Source organism: Lactuca sativa, chromosome 4 (assembly GCF_002870075.4).
Source record: "Lactuca sativa cultivar Salinas chromosome 4, Lsat_Salinas_v11, whole genome shotgun sequence".
In the NCBI taxonomy this organism is placed as follows: domain Eukaryota; kingdom Viridiplantae; phylum Streptophyta; class Magnoliopsida; order Asterales; family Asteraceae; genus Lactuca; species Lactuca sativa.
In genome coordinates, this window is record NC_056626.2 from 110,135,733 (window position 1) to 110,144,031 (window position 8,299).

General features: G+C 32.9%; 1 long non-coding RNA gene across 2 annotated transcripts; it reads right to left on the reverse strand.

The window, feature by feature from the left end:
* Positions 1-5,676: 5,676 nt before the first annotated feature.
* LOC111899827 (uncharacterized) lies at positions 5,677-7,933 on the reverse strand. Of its 2 annotated transcripts, XR_002853063.3 has the most exons (6): positions 6,878-7,933; positions 6,687-6,753; positions 6,521-6,595; positions 6,385-6,436; positions 6,059-6,187; positions 5,677-5,910 (listed from the first exon to the last, which is right to left on the reverse strand). It is a non-coding gene; the product is annotated as an uncharacterized LOC111899827 (long non-coding RNA). The 2 variants fall into 2 exon arrangements; XR_006190596.2 differs by having other exon boundaries at positions 5,677-6,187; positions 6,878-7,932.
* Positions 7,934-8,299: the final 366 nt, after the last annotated feature.

The following is an 8,299-nucleotide window of genomic DNA, read 5'->3' on the forward strand; positions in this document are numbered from 1 at the left end:
AGGACAAATTTTTTCCGCAATAAAATAAAATTTGTTTTTTTGTCTTATTTATTTATCCTTGCAATGGCATGTATAAAAAATTGATATTTGAAGGTTTCTATTATTAGCAATAATGGATTTGATTGTTAATTATGTTATTTGTGGAAATGTCGAGAATTTACCAAATAGGGAGAGTTTCTCATTGCCCAAGTCTCAATTGGATAGAAACTTGGAATCATACAACTTGGTTGCGTGATGAATGAGAAACTTCATATTTGGAAATTAGACTAATTCTTTGACAAAGTGTCAAGTGAAGGACTAGGAGATCGAGTACACTAGGTTGTGCGTTGATCAAGTCCACCACATGAGTGATAAAGATATTCGTCATGATTTACGAAAGTTTAGTAAATATGGTTATACTTATAAGATTAAATATAATTCTAAGTTGATTGAAAGAGTTTCAATTAATAGCAGAACGAATAAAAAGAATCAAGTAGGCAGAAAGATAAAAGTTTCTCTATTCTAAGAAGAAGGGAGAGTACCTTTTATTGTGTTTTATGATAATTCTTAAGAACCATATCTCAATTGATCCTCTAAGTGAGTCTTAGTACATTTGTATGTCTAAGAAGAGGAATCGAGAATTGTGGAAATGGTTAAAATTAAGAAGTCAATCATACTTCGTTCCAATATCGAGTCTTAGAGTTATACTCCAAGATTGCGAATTGAGTGACACATCTTTAGTAGGTTTACAACACTCAACAAATGTGGAATTGGAAAAAGTCTTCTTATTCCTGCACATTTGAAATTGGTAAGTTGTAATGTCTTGGAAAAGACAAAGATCAACTAGGACCAATTTTGTGAAGTGTTTTGTCTTGATAAAAGCTACACTAACTTTTGAATATTTGTTTGTCAAGAAATGTTTCTTGATAAGAGAACCTTATATGTCAAGGAGTCAGTGGGAGTTTTAATGGTCTTGAAAGGTTTCAAGAACAAATCAAGAGTTAAACCTAGTTAATCATCACTAGCATATGACTTGAGGTTTAAAGCCTATCGTGGATAACATACTCTTTTTCTGTGCCATTCCAATTGAGTTAATTATGCATGTGAGTTCTATGAGTTCTCATTTTAACGCATAAAGACAAAACACCTTGATCAATGAAAGTACATTGATATGTATGGGTGAGTTGCTTGGAAGACATGGTGGGCATTTGTGCTGCCATGAGGCAAGAAATCAAAATTAAACAAGTTCAGTCCATATGAGCTTGGATTTGTCGCAAACCTTCGTTTTGGCAAATGTACATGGATAGGAACACATACACCATAAAATTTAAGTGTCATAAGGTTTCCCTCCTTCATGAAAATGGTTGTGAGGAAATGCTTTCACTAAGAGAGATTTTAGAAGATAGCAATTGTGAAAAATTGTATTCTCAGATTCGATTATGATTACGACGTCCCTCTTCATAGTTCGAATTGTGAGATTTGGCAATTGGTCTGAACATCTGGGACTTAGTAACATAAATTCTGAATTTTTTTAGACACACATGAGAGCTTTCTAAGGCAAAGGTGTATGAGTTTAAGACGCTTAGATAAAGGCCTATCAAAGCATCAAGTATTAGAAATATGAACTTAAGGAATTCAATAAGCATTGTTTTATAGAAGTTCAATTGTTTTCTGAATACATGTCAAAGCTAGTGGGAGCATAAATGTTATGCTTGAAAGGAAATAATCATCATGTTAGTGGGAGCATGATTATTATGATAAATATTGCAAGTTAGCAATATTAATTATAGAAAAAAAAAAGATTCACTTTGCAAAGTCGCAAGGGTTGAAAAGTTGTTTTGTTATAATTAAGGGAGAGAATATTATACTTCGTTTCAAAATCTAAAACTTAGATTGAGAAATTTTAATAAATTTAGTCAAAGGATACATAGTGTGTTCTCAAAACCCGATTATGATTACGACATCCCTCTTCATAATTCGAATAGTGAGAACGTGACACATAAAATAATATGGCAGAAGATTGATAAAGTATCATATCTTTATGTAAGACATTATGCATCGTGTCCCATACGCTTCAGGTATAGGATCGATTGCAAATGTTATAATATTTGACCATTCTAAACTTTTCCAAATGCCTAGCACATTAAGAGGGAAAAGGACTAGAATCGGCTTTAACTAAAATAATTAAACAACTATCAAAGGACGATCCAAAGTTCGCTGAGGATTTGTCAGTTGGAAGTATAGTATTGGATGGACCATATCGACATTGTTATGAATAGATAAGAATCTATTAAGAATGAGTTGTCATATGGCAAATATGGAAATGTTTCCAAATTGGGAGTTGGATATTGAGAGTCTATGTCTGGATTAGAAACTTTTATGCAAGAAGGATGTTCAAAGGAATGTACTTTCAATGAGAGACTTCGCGTCTATGGAGTTGTCTTGTAACAATTCCCTATAGAATACCTTGGAATTTCATTATACGAGTCTTGGTGACTTTTGTGCTATGACATTACGAAAGGATCATTGCATAAAATGTTAGAATCTAACATATTCTATTAGTGGCAAGAATGTTGTGTTCTTACACTAATAATAAGGATTGGGAATTATGAGATGAGTTTCATTGGAAAGGTTTTCAATTGATCTATTTCACAAAGCATATACCATAGGAAACAAATTGTGCATGCTTGGAGTATGGGACAATTGTTGTTGTAATTCAAGTAATGATTTGATTATGCGAAACATTAAATGATAAATAATGACTAATCAATATGACGTTTAAATAAAAGTGTTTTATTTACACTCAAAAGTTTTGGGGCCATAAAGGATTAAGTATTATTATTGTGTTTCAGTTTTGCATGTTTTGACTTCCAGAATAACTGGTTTATTCGAACCTCCAAAGTCGATCATACTCTGGAAGTAGGTATGAAGCAAGACTATCATGAAGAGTCTGTAAATTGTCTGAATAGTTTAGACATAGCACAAGTTTGCTGCAGAGTTCATGGGCGCTTTGATAAGATTAGAGTATTGGATTAAACTCACGCTCACGTGAATCACTTCATGGATTTTATCGCAAGTGATTGTGAGTCGATAATATTGTATATTCTTGAAACTGATACATGTGAGTTGTTATTTGCTGGGCGGTTGCACAATGATGATAAGTAAACGCACCAGTAACTTGGTGTTATAAAACTTATTGTTGTGTGTGATTTGATCAGTAGGTGCAAGCGAGCATTTGAGTCACAGTTTATCCATTCCTTTTACCCAAAGTGGAATAAAAGCGATATCTGTGGGCCCCTCAATGACTTAGTGATGACACCCTGAGCGCTTGGCCAAGCCGGGACTAAGTTGATGTGTTCAATTGTAGTCTGTTGTCAGTCGTCATAAATCAGATGTCGGGAAACAATACATAGACAGAGAGAATGATTTAAATCCATGTCTCGTGTCTATACGATATCTTGAGAATGGAGGAATATATGATCCCTTATCTAAAGGACAGACGTATCTGATAAGATCAGAGTTGACAACGGCTTTTGAAAGCTACGATTGCTGATTAGGTTATGAAGTCGTGCAAAATAGTTATTAGACTTATCCAAGTGAGAGACTGTTGAATTAGTGTCTAAGTCCATAACTATTTTGGTATGTACTTGACCCGATTATGAGCATGGTCCTTTTGGGTTGCCTTCACCATAGCAATATGTAGGATGAATTAAGGAGAGAAAGGTTTAATTATGATTTATTAATATATTAAAGGAGAAATCATATTGTTTAATTAATATTAGTCAAGAATTAATTAAGAATTAATTTTTGTGGCTAAAAGAGATTAATTAAACTTAAGTGACTTATTGTGTAATTATAAGATAATTACATAAACGGGCTAATGGACTCAATAGAAGTTGGAGTGGACGAATTCTATGGGGAAACCCATTAGAAATCGTCCAAGGCTTCTAAAGAAGGAGTCCATGGGCTGCTTAGGGCTTAAGCAGTCAAATTAGGGTTTCCTTGTTTGATAACCCTAATAGCCTAAGTATATAAGGAACCCTTAGGCACCAAAAACGTGGCTAACACTAAGATTAGGGTCTCCAGCCATTTTTGGTGCCTCCTCTCTCCTCCCTCTTCATCCAAGTTGCTTAGTGGTGTTTGTGACTCCATTAGAGGTGCAACACTTGAGGCACTAAGCTTTCTGAAGCCAAGGATTGATTGTTATTGCTATATAACAATCAAAGGTAAGATCTAAACCCTAATTTCAGTTATAGTTTATTAGATCTAGGTTTTATGGCTTTGCATTATCAACTGCATGTTCATTAGACAAACTAGATCCAAACCTATTAGGGTTTGCACGTATACCATAGGAATGATGTATTGCTCGAAACTCATCAAAAAATTAGGGTTTTCATGCACAGCTTCTACTCGTCGATTTGGGGTCCTCCAACTCGTCAAATAGTTTCCATAAACCACATGGCCATATCCGTCTCTACACGACGAGTTGGGGTAGCCAACTCGTCGAGTAGGTCTCTAATAATAAATATAAAACTTTAAAAATTATACATGGGGGTCAGGGTGTTACATATATGCATGCTTTCTTCCTCTATTCATCTTATCCCTGCTACAGTTATTGTGTATTTCTTTTTCTTTATTCACTTCATCGACCCTCTTCTCCTAGCCTCTTTTTTCCCCTAATTCATCTTAGTCGATTTGAAAGACAACCCATACGCAATCTGCCTAAATTAGATTATTCATTAGACGTTAGACTTTGATCAGTGTGAATCATCATATCTGTATTGTATATTCACTTTATATGTAGTTTTGATTACTGTGTGACATTTTAGATTTTCATCAGTCTGATTGTCTACTCTATATTGTGTATATACTTCATATGATATGTTTAAGTAGTAGATTGATAGGTTGGATGTATGATTATATAACTTGGAAATTGTATGTAACTTGGATGATAGATTGCTTTTAATGTTGGTGTTGTTAAACCAAACTAATTAGAAACTGAAATTAATATTTTCAAATGTTAGGTTTATATTACACCCTCTAATGGAATTTTGGTCAGAGCTATAGTAGATGCCGCCTACTAGTGCTTCAACATGTATTATAATGTGGTTTCATTTAGTTTCTTGACATCATATTTTATTCATGTACTATACTAATAAAGAATTGATATAATAACATGTTTCCTTACACATTCTTTTTATATGATCATGTATGATTCGTCTTATAAATGGTTTATTTTCATTTTTTGTTCACAGACATATTAGCATATATGAAGTCCTAGAATTAAAAGATGCATATTATGAGTATCTACGTAAATGAGTGTTCTCATTCGATATTTTCTATCACAATTCACATTAAGGAAATTTTTTAGAAGGAGAAAAGTTTATTAGAGGTGGAAAGTTGAATATTTTTGGTTTACGATGTTTTTGTTTTATTTACCATATTTTTAGACTTGTTATTCGTACAAGGTTTTTTTTTGGCTATTTTAATTAGGGACCTTATGTATGGATTTGTATTCCAATTATTAATAATATTGATTTCTTTTTATCGTCTTATATTATTGGTTTACGGTTACTTTCATGGAGATGATAACATATTGGAAGAAAAACATGGGTGAAAGAAAATTGGGGAAAAAAGGACCCGTGTGAAAATAGCCATCAGCTTAATTAGCCATCGATCCCAGGCACTAAACAGAAGTAGAAAAATCATAACACGGACATAGAATTAAATAAACCCAAAATCAAAAAATAAACAAACATTCAAAATTTAGGTTAACTGAACAACAAATCGACAAAATGTCACATGCCCTTGATTCTATTAGACAAAGATATCACCTCAATCGATACATAATGAAAAATGATGGAACAATGGAACCTCTAAGATAAAGAAGAAACGTGAGAACATATAGATGAGCAATCAAACCTACCATATCTGAAAACAAAAATTATGAAAATCAAACACAATAAAGGTAAACAAACCTTATTAAAACAGATGTATTTGGCACAGATTGAGAAAAATAGGAAAAATGAAAACTGCATTCATTTTCAGTAAGATGGAAAGGGTAATCAGGTTGCTTTACCTCTTTTGAGTCGAGATAGAGTTATAGAGATGTTAGTTGACGATTGGGAAGTGGATGGTCAAGAAAGAACGCATGAACATATGATGCTTCAGAAGTACTTCACATTCTTAAACATGGAATGAAAACAACCTGAAATGTTGACAAAAATCATATATTAGTATAAGAAAGTCTAATTCCATGTGTGTAATTAAACCTTGTGTGTTCCATAATAGAAAAAAAAAATTATCCAAGATTTGATTCTCCTAAAGAAAATCATCAAAAAAACACATTTAAAGTCTTACAACAAATTTCACAAAAAAATTCAATCCTAGTGAGAGTTATCATACCCTTATCTTCCAGTGACGTTGATTTCACTTGGTATGACCTCAATATAAGTGCCTGTAAAACAAAAATTGTTAGAAACAAAAAAAACAACGAAATGAAGACTAAGTATATCGATTGAGAACGGAAAAACATACATACCACTTATGTCTTTCAAACCAAATCCAATGAAACGACTTCCACTCCTTTGACTTAGCTTCCCCGTGTCTTCATAAACTTAGAATAAAATAGAATAACTAAAAGCACAAACTTTTTCATACAATCAAAAGAAGAAAAAAAAACATAAACGTGAAATTCAGATAGATACCTTCGTCATACATGTAACCAAACAAACCCACGACAAAAATCAGTAAATTGGCTTTTGCTTTCTGGACCTGTAATCACACACATAGTTAGATACGATGGATAGGGTTTTAGAGAGAAAAAGAGAAACAGTGGGTTTTTGCGATATGAAAAGTGGAAAAATCAAACCACCCACAACCTTGAGTTGATACTTACGTGAAAATAATCGATCCGGTAGTAGTAATGATGACTTTACGTCGGTGGTGTACGGATTTGGGTAGCTGCAAAAAGGGTAGAGGTTTAGGGTGCGAGAAGGAGGTGGATTTAGAGAGATAGATGGAGAATATGATTCGTTTCACGGACTCTTTTTGGTTTCTTCCGATTTGAATAATTTTTCACGGTTTAAATGAACAGAGAATGCCGAGATACTGGGGAATATTGAGATACCACAACTAACTTTATTACGTCTTAATTTTGTATTTGTTAGTTTTTTGTTGGTTTTTTTGGTTTGATATAAAATCTTGCTGCTGTTCCAAAAATATATATTTTGTGCCTCTCAATTTTAATTTTTAATGTTTGGATCATCAATACAGCTTGACGTCATCACGCGTGATCCTTTACGATCATGAAAACTAATTAAATTTGATGAACAAATCCAAAACTTCAACAACGAACTCATAATAGATTAAAAGATCAAAGTTTAAAATCGATTACATGACAAATCGAATGATATAAAACAATAAATAGAAACAAAAATCACAAAATCCCACAGCTTAAAATTCAAACTTCATTAAGGTCCAAAACCTAATTACATCAGTAACTTATCAATCAAACCCTAAACATAAAGAAGGAGGTAGCGATGAACATGGAGTAGAAACTGGAAATCATTTTTTCTAATATGCTTCACGTATAAAATCCAAAACGGATCGCGATAGAATCAATCGAATATAAACAGGAGCAGGAGCAGATAAACACAAACAACCACACGCAGAATATATATCAATGGATAGAGAAATCATTTGCGAAAGTGCGTGATCTTGAACCAGCCTAATTTGAAGGGATATGTAATAGACTTTCCTCCCTTACTGAAGAACCTCTTGATACCATAACCTTTCTGCTTCACTAGCGAATCAAGATTACTCATCGTTGTTGCTGTTGTTCTTGAAGGTTCGAATGGGTAGACTCGAGAGAAATTGTTAACGGAGCTTTGATATAACAATGGAGAAAGGGGATATTTGAGATATTTTGATAGAACAATAGGATTGAAGACTCTGGTATTTATAGGGAACATGCTCCAATCATATTAGACCACGCCACACAGGGTGAGATAGGATAATCTTTATTATTATTATTATTATTATTATTATTATTATTTGTTATAATCTGCTTGATACTATAATTATCAAGTTTGGATTATTAGATATGTATACGATACTTATTTTCCCGTAACTTCGAAATTAATATCGGCTATCGACATTTCACGTGTGTAGAGTTATTCATTGGTGCATATCGTTTCCCACTTGGTCGACATCAATAATTTGGTAATACAATAATATATATTTTTAAAGATAAGATTCCAAATATGTTCCTTATGATTTGAAAAAAGTAACAAAGATCCTAGTTTTTTTTTTTTTTTTT